Consider the following 12939-nt stretch of genomic DNA (forward strand, 5'->3'; position numbering starts at 1 on the left):
TATTATTATCAGTAACCTGTAGGAAACCTATAAAAATTTCTAGACGAAAAAAAATTATGGTTTATGGGTCTAAGTATCACTTATTAAAGATTATGGTGCGACATGAATAATCAGGAATGGTTCATGGTGCAGGATGACAATTTATTTTTTGTTTTTTTTCCCCCTTTTTTCTCTCTTTAGTAATGGCTCAACAACAACCCCAAAAAGAAAAATCTTTAAAAGCATCCATAATAGTAGAGATATTTTATGCTTTTTGAAGAGTTTTTATGAGTGTGATTAAGAAAGAGAATATAGGAGGGGGGATAAAAATGAAAAAAAAAATAAAGTAAAACTATTTTTTTTAAAAAAATTAATATAAAATAACTGCGCGTGCAATGCACGCGCCCGTGTGGGCATCTACTGTGCGTGTTTGATGATTTTGATTTTCTTTGCATTATTCCAATATCCATTCATTGCAAGAGAACCAAAACTAATCTCTCTCCATCTTCTCTTCCCTCCACATCACCATTCACAATTCCAAAAATTCCAAAAAAAAAAAAAAACATTTGATATTGATGCTCTAAATAATAATCTTGCTTTTACAATTCTAATTTTTAGGGTGCGTTTTAAGATAATAGTGAGATCTGTATTAAGTTTGACAAAATTTATTTGACATCTTATAGTTTATTTTAACTATAAAGGATTAGGACATCAAAGAAATTAAAAAAAAAAAAAATCCCTTCCTCAATATCACAAGTAGGCAAAGTACCGACATAATTCTTAATATGTTCTCTTGGGAGCTTTGTGTTTGAGAGAAAAATATAAGAAGATTCTTATACCGTTCTAAGTTTACTTAGAAGTAGTATGAAAGGTATGTTACAATTGAAAGATGGGAAGATTGAGTCTATTGCGTAAAGTGTCTCCAACCTTTATCTACTATCTACTCCATCCGTCTCATTTTACCTGTTTTACTTTCCTTTTTGGTTTGTCCCAAAATAGTGTCATATTTCTAAAATTGAACATAACTATCACTCTACATTTCTCAATTTACCGTTTTGACTTTTCAAATTTCTGAGCTATCAGGCAAAAATGCAAGTCTTGGGGGTCAGGGATCCCGTCATGTGTCGCGCCTTCCTGCCGACACTAAAGGGGTTGGCACAGAGATGGCTCGTGGCCTTACCCACAGGCTCGATCCGCAGCTTCGAGGAGTTGGCCGACCGCTTCATGAGTCACTACACGGCCAACATCAAACCTCAAAGGGATCTAACGCATATTGGGGACATCCACCAGGAGGAGGGCGAATCTCTCAAAACATACCTAGCTCGGTGGCAAAAGGAAATCCAATCTATCGAGGAGGTGGAAGATCATACTGCACTTACCTTCTTTATCGAATCACTTCGGTCTGGCCAACTATATCGAGACCCACGGGACAACCGGCCCACTACCTATGCGGAGCCCATTCACATGGCCAACAAGCGAGCCAACACGGAGCAAGCCATGAAGTACAAATGACAACGTGAAGTTGGAGGAGCCTCCGGCGGAAAGCGAACTAGGGCAGAGGTAAAAGGAATACGCCCAGACCCGTCCAGGCGACAAGAGACTCGACGGGTGTACGACAGAGCTAGCGTTCAGCCTTATCGACCGACTCCTCAGCATCCGGTGCATGAAGTGCAAGCGGTTGCACCTCCTCCGCCCGAGGAACACGCGACAAATGTAGATCTGGGTAAGACATCCAAGTATTGTCGATATCATAAGTCATACACTCACAACACGGAAGAATGCTATTACTTGAAAAAGATCATAGAAGGGATCATTCAGCAAGGAACGCCACCTCCCAACCAGTGGCGAAGAAGATCTACGTCTCACACCAAGGAAGACGGCGACCCTTCAGAAACGATCGAGGTCAACCACAGCAAGCAACCGGTGTCCGAAGAGGGCGAGGCTCAATGGAGACAGAAGCCAGTTATCAATATGATAGTCGGTGGACCAGAAGGAGGCGACTCCGCTAATACTAGAAAAACCTGGGCTCGACAATTGTACGTAGGGACAGTATATGGGCGCGAGGGCGGTTCGAAGAAAGTGTGCCGAGAACCTATCATCTTCACGGATAAGGATCCGCCGACTGGTGAGATGCCACACCGAGACGCCTTAGTCATTGCGATGGATGTGAGCGGGGTGATCGTTCGTCGGATCCTGGTAGACACCGGGAGTAGTGTTAATGTCTTGTATCTCGAAACCTTCACTAAGATGGGTCTGGCACGAGAGCAGTTGGCCCCAGTAAAGACGCCACTGGCAGGCTTCACGGGGGACTCTATAGAGGCTGAAGGGTCCATCACTCTGCCAGTCGAGGTCGGCAGTTATCCTAGTGTACAGAAGTTGGATATGAAATTCATCGTCGTCGACTTGGCATGCTCTCACATTGCAATCCTCGGTCGACCCGGTCTAGAGGACTTAGGAGCGCTGATCTCCATTGAACAATTGTGTATGAAATTTCGCACACCAAATAGAGTGGGCACGGTACGTTGCAATCGAAGGGTCGCCAGCGACTGTTATCTACAAGCCTGCCGGGGCATGGGCAAGCGAGTAATGCGGGTTCACGAGATCACCGAACGACCCCAAAGAAGGCAATGCCGCCTCGCTCTGAGCTGGCCGTGGAACTGGAGGTGGTAGAGATCGATCCAGCCCGACCGGAGAGGCGGGTAAGAATTGGAGTCGGACTCAAAGAAGATGTGCGAGAAGAAGTTATACGAGTACTCCGAGAAAATCGCCCAGTTTTCGCTTGGGAACCCGAGGATACGCCAGGAGTGGACCGATCCATAATCTGCCATCGGTTCGCGGTTGATCCCGGCCACCGGCCCGTAATCCAGAAAAAGCGGTACTTAGCCAATGATCGAAGGGAGTTTGTTAAAAAGGAAGTGAACACGCTGCTGGCTGCCGGCCATATCCGAGAGGTCAAGTATCCGGAATGGTTGGCCAATGTGGTGCTCGTACCAAAACCACCGGCTTGGAGAATGTGCGTAGACTACACCGACCTTAATAAGGCCTGCCCAAAGGACCCTTTTCCTTTGCCTAGGATCGACCAATTAGTCGACGAGACTGCCTGGTCAACGTTGTTAAGCTTCATGGATGCCTTCCGAGGTTACCACCAGATTTACATGCACAAGGCTGATGAGGAGAAAACAACCTTCCTTACCCCGGATGGCGTATACTACTATCAAGTCATGCCGTTTGGACTCAAGAATGCAGGGGCCACCTACACCGGATGGTCGCTCGGCTGTTCCAGGATCTACTGGGAAAGTCTATGGCAGCCTACGTGGACGACATGCTATTAAATAGTCGAGAAGAATCGGGTCTTGTCGGGGATCTAGCTGACTGCTTCCAAGTAATGCTCAAATATAATCTAAGACTCAACCCCAAAAAGTGCGCTTTCGCCGTACAAGGGGGAAAATTCCTAGGGTACATGGTAACCAAGAGGGGTATTGAGCCCAACCCTGAAAAGGTCCAAGCCATAATGGACATGAAACCCCCCAGCATCGTCAAAGGCCTGCAAAGGTTGACTGGCTGATTGGCCGCTCTGAGCCGCTTCCTAAGTAAGCCGGCGGATAAGACTGTGCCCTTCTTTGAGGCCATGAAGAAGAAAGAAGGCTTCGTGTGGACGGCCGAGTGCCAGCACTCCTTCGAAAAATTGAAAGGATATCTCTCCACGCCTCCAGTGCTATCCACCCCCAGGTCGGCGAGCCTCTATATTTGTATTTAACGGCTTCACCCAAGGCTGTGAGTTCGGTGCTCGTCCGCGAAGAAGAGCGGACCCAGTACCCGGTCTATTATGTGAGTCGTTCCCTAAAGTTGGCTGAGACTCGACACACATCTTTGGAAAAGGTGGTATACGCTTTGGTGATTACGGTGCAAAAGTTGGCACCTTATTTCCAAGCGCACACTGTTTGGGTCCTGACGGACCAACCTCTGGGAAGCGTGTTGTGTAATCCCACGTCGTCCGGGCGACTCGTCAAATGGGCGATAAAGCTGACCCAATACAGAATTGAGTTTCAACCCTGCCCTTCGATCAAGGGGCAAGTATTGGCCGACTTCTTAGTCGAGTGCACAGTAGGAGAAAACGATAAGACCTCGACCTCGGAAGACAGCCCAAGTGAATGGTGGGAGATGCATGCCGACCGAGCAGCAAGCCGCCAGCATTGTGGCGGCGAAGTCATGCTAATCACACCGGAAGGGTTTCGACTCTACTATGCTCTGAGTTACCTATTTCGGACATCCAACAATGAGGCAGAGACAGTGTTGGGAGGTCTACGGCTCGCTAAAACTTTGGGAGTAGACCGCTTGCGAATCAAGACGGACTTGCGCCTTGTAGTAGGGCGATGGCGCAATACAAGGAAAAGACTGCGGAATTGTTGAAAGGATTCATCGCCTATGAGATAGAGTACATCTCCCGGGCCGACAACACCGAGGCTGACATCCTATCAAAGATCGCCTTGGAAGGGGTATCGGATCATCTTTTAAGGATTTGTCAGAAGGAAGAACTGCTCCGACCTAGCATTGAAGAAACGACTGCAGAGATTCAGCAAGTGACGACCCCGGAATGGGACCGTAACGAGAACCCAGAGATGTTTTGGATAGAAGATATTCGGCGTTACAAGGAAGACGGAAGGCTGCCAGCCGATCCCGTGGTCGCTGCCCAAGTTCGCCGCAAGGCTCCTTCATTCGAAATCATCGATGGACAGCTGTATAAGCGGTCGTTTGGCGGAAAAGGTAATGGACGAAGTTCAGTATGGAATATGTGCGGCCCACTAGGGTGCACACACCCTCGCCCTGAAGTTAGTCGTCCAAGGCTATTATTGGCCTACCATGATGAGAGATTGCATTGAATGGATAGCCAAATGCGCAGTGTGCCAAGCGTTCACCCGGAAGGACACTCGGCCGGCCACCATTTACACACTGGTTACCACAGCCATCCCATTCACAAAATGGGGAGTCGACTTACTGGGCCCTCTACTGGTCGCCTCGGGACGCTTAAAATTTTGTGTGGTGGCCATTGACTACTTCACTAAGTGGATCGAGGCAGAGCCTCTGGTGACCATCACTGAGTATCAATGCCGGCGCTTTTTGTGGAAGAAGGTGATCTGTCGCTTCGGACTACCTGAGCATATAGTCAGTGACAACGATCGACAGTTCGACTGCCGGCCCTTCGCAGTTTTCTGCCAACGGTATAGTATACGGCACACTAAGGTGTCGGTCGCTTATCCCCAGGCTAATAGACAGGTTGAAAATGCAAACCGTACAATCGTGGACGGTATTCGCAAGAAGTCGATAGAAGACATTGGAGGAAATTGGGCCGATGAGCTAGACCAGGTCCTGTGTGCATATCGAACTACTCAGAGGCGAGCAATCGGTGAAAGTCTGTTCTCTTTAGCGTACGGCTTCGAAGCTAAAGTACCCATAGAGGTCGTTGAGCCCACCCACAGGGTTCGCAGCTACTCGGATGAATGAAATTAGGAAAGCCACAGGATTGAGAAGAATTTCTTGGAGGAGCGAAGGGAGGCCGCGCATGCTCGCATGGTGGAATATCAGCAGGCTGTCAAGTGGTATCGAGACAAGCGAATCCGACCACGAGCTTTCCAAGTGGGAGACCTCGTGCTGCGCGACCGACAAGCTAGCCGACCCATGGAAGGGGGGAAGTTTGCAGTCAAATGGGAAGGACCCTACCGTATAGCCATTGTGGTCCAAGCTGGCACTTACAAATTGAAAACCTTGGAAGGGGAGCCTATTGATCGGATTTGGAATGTAATTCACTTAAAGAAGTACTATCAGTAAAAGGTTAGTCTCATGTACTTGTTTGAACAGGGCTTTGAATAAATACTTATCGCCTTTATACCCTGGGGGTCATTTCTGAAATAAAAAAGCCTAATGGGTCGCCTCGACTGAGGGACTTGGCGAGAAAAGAGAGAAACGACGGGGCACTGACCCTAAACTATTTCTGAGATAGAAAAAAACTAAAGGGTCGCCTCGACCGAGGGTCGGCAAGAAAAGAAGGAAACAAGGGCACTGACCCTTAGACGTTTCTCAGAAAAAGCCTACAGGGGTCGCCTCGACTGAGGGACTCGGCAAGAAAAGAGAGAAACGATGGGGCACTGACCCTAAACTGTTTTTGAGATAGAAAAAGCCTAAAGGGTCGCCTCGTCCGAGGGACTCGGCAAGAAAAGAAGGAAACAAGGGCACTGACCCTTAGACGTTTCTGAGAAAAAGCCTACAGGGGTCGCCTCGACTGAGGAACTCGACAAGAAAAGAGAGAAACGACGTGGCACTGACCCTAAATTGTTTCTGAGATAGAAAAGGCCTAGAGGGTCACCTCGATTGAGGGACTCAGCGAGAAGAGAAGGAAACAAGGGCACTGAACCTTAGACGTTCCCTAGAAAAAGCCTAAAGGGTCGCCTCGACTGAGGGACTCGGCGAGAAGAAAAGCAAGTGCATCGACCCTTAGAAGTTTCTTAGAAGGAACAAAAGTTGCTACCGGGAGTCACCTCGGCTGAGGGACTTGGCGAAAGGAGATAAGGGCATAAACCCTTAGACGCTTATTACAAAGGACAAAGGTCATTAACGAGAGTCGCCTCGATTGAGGGACTCGGCGAGAAAAAGCCCCAAGGCTCGGAAAATAAGCAACTGCGTAAACTGAAAAGAAGATGCAAAATACGGAGAAACGTAAAAAATATTTTTCATTTCATAAGGGTCCAAAGGGAGGACCGGCCCTTACAAAAAGACGAAAACCTAAAGGCCTAAGCTATAGGAGGAGGTACCGCCGCTTCAACTCCCTCGACCTGTTCCTCTGCCGATGGAACAGCTGGAGGAACGGGCGAAGGGTATTCCGCTTGAGGAGGCGCATTAGTAGACGCAGGCAGGTCCGCCACTGATAAGACTGGAGGAAAGGGAGAGACAGTTGTGATAGCAGCTCCGGGTGCTGGCAACGGCTCGAGCACCGGTTTGAGGCCCCAGCCCTCAGGGGTGAAAGAAGGATCGCGGGCGAGTAGGAGGGCATACATCTCCAATTGCGCCTCGCGGTAACCCAGCCGAAAGTCTCGCTCGCCGAGATCAAGCAGATAGTCGTCACCCTCTGAAGTCACCAGCCATTCTTTCGCCAACTCCTCCTGGCGACCAGCTATCGCTGACTTCACGTCCGCATCGAAGGCCGCTGACCCCTTATACTCGGTGACTGCTGCGACGGCCTTGTCCCGCTCCTCCTCCCATTGACGGGTCACCCTCAAGAGCTTGGCTGTGTGAATCTCCCTTGCCTTGGTGAAAGCTGCCTGCTCCTCTTGGAGAGCTTCCTTTGTTTGGCGCAGGCGAACGTTGAGACCCTGTATCCCAGCCTTGAGGGCCCGCATCCGCTTCCTCATCTCCAGTTGGAAAGCGATGTTCTGGAAAAAGAGTTACATTAAAAGACAAAAGAAGAAAGATAAAATCAAAAGTAAGAAGGTCGAAGGCTCACTGGGTAAGATTGGCGCAGTGAAGCCTCCAAGACATACTCGTCTTGCATCTTGCTCGCCGTCTCCAAGTCCTTCGGGAGGAGCACGTGCTCGGCCCAATTCTGGATCGAGTAATCGCCCTGCCATATCTGGGCGTCCTCGTTGACCTCCAGACTTATTCGGATCTTCTTGGGCGGAGGCACGTCCGGCTGTTCCAGGGGACGTTTGGAGCTTGGAATATCCGTTGGAACTGGATGCGGAAGTCGGGAAGGAGAAGCTGCGAGCGAGGTTGACAGATCCACCACATTTCTGGGTGGAGTCGCGCGGGGAGCCGGGAGAGGAATCGAGGACGAGGTCGTTAGAGTTCCAGTCGAGCGCTGCATCAGTCGGGGCCTCATTTTTTCTGCACGGTCGGCCATTGCGTCGTTTGGAGCTTCGGCTTCCTCCGATCTAGTGGACTCGGAGTCGTCGAGACCTGTACAGACGAAGAGAAAGGTTAGCCATTCGGCCGAGAGGAATTGCAAAGGGAAAGGATTCAGTAGAATGCTACCTGTGGTGGCCGCCCCAGTAAGAAGAAGACCCCATTTCGCCATGGCCCGCAGTCGCGGCCAATGCTTGGTGGAATAGGGGCCCATGCTCTTCAAAAACTTGGCACCTCGGTTCGCGTCCGGGGTGAAGACATCTCGCCGGGAGCAAGGCTTGAAGAGAGCAGCCGGCCACATAGTCGGAAAAGTAAAAGGGGAATAGGAAGGGCGAACGAAGAAGAAGTAGGGCTTCCAGTCCTTTACAGAATCCAGAAGATCCTCAAAAAGAAGACGCCCGGGTCGGGCGGAAACTTGGACAAAACCCTGGGAATGAGAGCCGACCTTGTTCACGGTGAACAAACACTGGAAGAGTTCCATGTTAGGCTCACAAAGCCACCAACGACAAAGAACGATGAAGCAGACAAGGAGGTGATGGGAGTTGGGTACAAGCTGACCCGGGACAAGGTTGTAATAGCGGAAGAAAAGGGAGAGAAACGGATGAGGTGGCACTCGAAAGCCAAAGGCCACCGAGTGCAAATGGACACCGATATAACCCTCCGGCGGGTCAAAAATAGATCGGCTTTCCGGCGAAAGGACTACGGCCGACGGACCAAGAAGATAGCGGGCCATCTCAAGGTCCGTCGCAGATACCATCGACGGGGTACCCGTCGGAGGAGTCATGGGTTCAAATTTACCTTTTGGCCGTCGAAGGCTGTCAGGCAAGGCCGCCACTGTTGTTAGTGGGGCCGAACTTAAGGGTACAGCCGCCTCGGAGGAGGACGGGGCCGGCTGAGGAGAAAACGTGGATGGGAGGTCGAAAGGAGCCTCCCGACGGCGAGGAGTAGACATAGCTGAAATAACCAACCTGGAAAGATTCCGGCAAGAGACGATGGGGGTCACAGATGACTTGATTTCTGTCTTTAGAGTTCTCTGAAACGAAGTGAACAGAAGAGGAAGAGTGGAGGTGTATTTAAACTGGGGAGAATCCCAAGAGGTTGCCACGTGTCGATCACCCGTTGGGGGATAGGAAAGGTTGATTGGATGAGAAGGGACGGCTGCATTAAATGCCCTCGAAAGACGGAACGACGGTTAAGGCTAGGGTTAGCCTAGACGGCGCGTCTAGAGCCCTAGGTGCGAGAAAAGTCAGAATGACTCGACCTACCCAGTCCAGGCCCATTCTTGGCCATGATCCTGGGCCGCCCGGCGTCCAGGCCAGACAGCCTGAGAGTCAATCTCAGGGCCGGCAGAGTAAAGGGTCGGCGCACACAACCCGACTCCAGTATCTGACCAGGCGAGTAGTTAGGGCTACGGACCCGGAGTCGCCGCCGACCCCACGGTCGGCCAAGTGGGATCAACTGCCCCTAGTAAGAAGTTAAGCCGGATAGAGGAAGCTCGGCAACAGTGATAAAGTAAGACCCTCGCTCCAAGGACAAAGAAAAAATAGGACGAAAAAGTAATGTTTATTGATCAAAGATAGATAGGCCTACACCCCGGCCGAGTTACAAGCTAGAAAAGCATAAAAGTGAAATCATAGACTGGTCTTTCCTCTGTTGGACGGGCAGGAGGCGGACCCTCTAGGAACAACTGGGGTCGGAAAGGAGGCGGAACTGGATCTGGTTCCAGCATGTCATCCACATAGACAGGCGACTTCCCGTCATCGATCATCTGAAGAGGTCTTTCGAGAGCGCTGGGGGACATGGCCACCCCGAAGAGCGGAGGAACCTCCCATCCTCCTCGTCCAACGGGGGCTCGTCTATCACCGGTTCCACTCGTCGGTTAGTCGAGTCCCTGGGAACCGCATCCAGCATGTCCGGGGGAACTACAATAGGATCTGAATTGGAATCACCCACTAAGTGGCCACCGTTGGCTAACCTCTGCTGCCTTAGCTTCTCCAGCCGGGCCTGCACCTTCTGACGAATGGAGAAGCGTCGGTCACCGATCCTGTAACTCATGTCGAAAGAGGGTAGCAGCCGCAGATGGTACCAAGAGAGAGGTGAAGGAGGCCAGTGAGAAGAAGCCCCATTTATAGCCAAAATCAAGCGAATATCGAGGAGCAAATCACGGAGGAGAATCAAAACTGCCATCATCAGGCAGAAAAGGAGGAAGGGATAAGGGTCAGGAATCTATGTCAGGGAAAGATCCCATCAATTTCGCCCGGGAAGGGCGAGATTTGTGTCATGGCCTGAAAAAAGTAAGATCTTCCAAAGATACTGGAAGATCGCGGGTGTCAGACCTTGGTCAGTGCGTAAGCCGACTCGAAGGTCGGACAAATAACAAGCATAATCAAGTACGCAAGAAAGAAGAGCCAGAAAACAAATCCACATCATTTTTATTAAAAGAGGAGCAATACATTGGAGAAGGAAGAAACTTTATTTTATACTAATACGTGCGACATTCCTCCCCTCACTCGACATCGCACCTCACCACTTGAAACCCCCGGACAGCGCAGTTCACTCGTCAGAAGAAGAGGGCTCGTCTCGGAAATACATCTCCTCCGATGGACCAGTCGGAGATGGGCAAACCGAGTCCCAAAAAGCTAGCATGAGAGGCGGAACAATGGGCGCTTCGTCATTAGGGTACAGCTCGAGGTAACGAGCAAAGTCAGCATCAGTCATCAGGTAGGTGGCCGGCCCGCCAAGGTCATCCAGAGGAATAGTGAACGTCATCTTAAAAGCTAGTTGCTCCGGGACCGCCACCTCGACGAAAGTCCCGTCCTGGGCCGTGACACGAACCTTGGTCTGGGGCGGGGGGTCGATCGGAGAAGAAGAGTCCTTCACTGGAGGCGGAGCCTCAGTTGCCATCCGCAAATTAGAAGAAGCAGAGCTGGAATGATGCTTCCAGGAGGAGGGTCGGGGAGCCTTCTTCTTGCCTTTCTCTAGCCTCGACCACTTGAAAGGAAGGGGGCGAGGCGGCGACCTGAAGTCGATCTTTTTCCCTTTTATGGGAGAGCCACCCATATTGATTGAAAAGTTGAGGAAAAAACCCAAAAGCCAGAACGCTATTTATAAGTCTAAGAAGAGAAGGGAAGAGTCAAAACAGACCCGGTGAATCAAGCAGATCGCACAGGATCCGAGCGTTATCCGGTCATTAAAAGAAGAAGATTAGAAGAGATTTCCGGGATTGACAGAGAGGATGCGGTTACTTTCCAACATTCGAGCAAGAAGACTGAATATTGAAAAGTGAGGGACTAGTTGATGAGGTGTGGACCCCGGGCCCGAAAAGCCTAGGAAAGAGAAAGGAAGCCCAAGGAAATAAGAAGAACACCAAGGAGGTAAGAAGCCTAAAGAAGCCCAAGAAAGCGGCTCAGGGAAAGGAGGATGCCAAGCCCAAAGGAAGGAAAGCCCGGGAGAGGCATGGACCAAGTCGAGGAGTCGGCCCGACTCCGAGGTCGGAGCAAGGACCCGGTACGCGTAGAGAGCAAAGAGCCGTTGGAAGCATTTAAGAGGGCGTTAAAAGGCCCAGTCAAAGAGCCGTTGGGGGGCCCAGTAACGACAGCCCAACGGCCCTTAAGAATAATTAGTAATTAACCGGCGGTTTAAAGCCTTAAATATATGTTTTAAAGTCCAATCCAATGAGGGCCTACTATAAAAGGCCCTTCATAGGTTGTAAAAGGGGGGGGGGGGGGGGGGGGGGGGGGGGGGGGGAGGGGCGAGTCCAGGCCGAGAGAATAGAGATTGCATCCACTAAATTATTCCTTCCCTTCTATTTTTGAAAGGTGAATCTACCAACTAAGGTTGTGTTGGACCTCCTTGGGCCCAAAAAACCCTAAAACCAACAGTCATAACCATCCAAGAGATCATAGATTTAAACATTTACAAATTAAGTGATCTGATAAGAAATCTCCAAGCATATAACCTAGAGATGTTTTCACACAAGAAAACCAGTACCAAAGGGATAACTTCAAAATAAAACAAAAATAGACTCAAATAATGATATCGAGAACATAGAAGAATCAATAGCCCTATTGATAAAAACTTACAACCGCATTATCAAGAAGTTCAACAAATTCAGGAACAAAATTGGGCAATCTTCAAACAATGAAGATAAAAACACGAATACACGGAAAAATTGACGTCACCAAAAGAAAATCTTCCACCAACCTAGAGGGAATGCAAGGGACGTGAGCACATTCAATCTAAATGTCCAACATACCTAAGAAGGAAAATCAAAACCTGCAATGATAACTTAGAAAGTTAGAAAGACAATTCAAACACATATTTCATAGCTTTCACTGCCAATCATGAAGAAGTTAGTGAAACATATAATGACATGGAAGGCCTCCTAGATGCATACACACAACTACAATCAAAATGGGAAGAACTCATAAGGGTAAACAATAACCTCATACAAAAAAATCAATTTCTAGAGAGTGAAAAAGAGAGAGAAAAACTATTGCACAAAGAAACTAAAGAGAAATTGAAAAATCCCAAGAAAAAAAAAAAAGCAGAATTGACAAAAGAAATAAAACAACTAAAAAATGAGTAAAAATGATGAATCCAGAAACATAAACTCTTGATAAAAGTCTAACGACCGGAAAAGAACACAAGAACATAATTTGGCTAATACAGAACGATGTCACAACATCACTTGCAACACAACAGTCAATAAAGAATCAGATGCTAATATTGCCACAAACTAGGCTTGGACTTAGAGAAATAATCATCTAGACTCAAAATAAAATGTGAATCTACTTAAAATACATTTTTGGCTCATCAAAATTAAACAATTACACTTTATTCCTAACAAATAATATGAATAATATCTTACTCTAAATTCAGGTAAGTAGTTTATGGTTGTACAAAGAAATATGAATACAAAAAAGATAGTGATAACTAAAAGAATATAACATGTAGTTAATTATACTAATGGATGAATATGTGAGTCGATAATGACTTTATTTATAAATTAGCAATTAGCAAATTGGTAATTGGGTAATGATTAGCGGTGTGTTAACTGTTTTTACC

Source organism: Ipomoea nil, unplaced genomic scaffold (genome assembly GCF_001879475.1).
Source record: "Ipomoea nil cultivar Tokyo-kokei standard unplaced genomic scaffold, Asagao_1.1 scaffold1572, whole genome shotgun sequence".
NCBI classification, from domain to species: Eukaryota; Viridiplantae; Streptophyta; class Magnoliopsida; order Solanales; family Convolvulaceae; genus Ipomoea; species Ipomoea nil.